Here is a 250-nt window from a genome sequence, read left to right as displayed (position 1 = left end):
ATATAGAGTAAATTTATTATAGTTTATTTATTATCGAGTTAAAACTGGGCATTTCTGTATTTTGAATATAAAAAACAATGGACTTGTAAAGATACACAGGAATCAGTATTATTGTCCCTCCGACTCTCTCTCTCTCTCTCTGTAGTATGCCACTTGCTTCTTTGGTCCACCATGATATTTGACCCCTTATTACCGACCTCCTGTGTGTGTGTGTGTGTGTGTGTGTGTGTGTGTGTGTGTGTGTGTGTGT

The 250-nt window shown here is 37.6% G+C and overlaps 1 protein-coding gene across 1 annotated transcript in view; it reads left to right on the top strand.

The window, feature by feature from the left end:
• Positions 1-42, top strand: part of LOC126995922 (carbohydrate sulfotransferase 13-like) — an 8,742-nt gene extending 8,700 nt beyond the window's left edge. The window contains exon 7 of the mRNA XM_050855822.1: positions 1-42. This exon is cut by the window's left edge and continues 896 nt beyond it. The gene's annotated coding sequence lies outside the window, so the exon portion shown is untranslated.
• The last annotated feature ends 208 nt before the right edge of the window (positions 43-250 follow it).

This window comes from Eriocheir sinensis, chromosome 9 (assembly GCF_024679095.1).
Source record: "Eriocheir sinensis breed Jianghai 21 chromosome 9, ASM2467909v1, whole genome shotgun sequence".
In the NCBI taxonomy this organism is placed as follows: Eukaryota; Metazoa; Arthropoda; class Malacostraca; order Decapoda; family Varunidae; genus Eriocheir; species Eriocheir sinensis.
The sequence above is the reverse complement of the archived record's forward strand: the minus strand, read 5'-3'. Positions and strand labels throughout refer to the sequence as shown.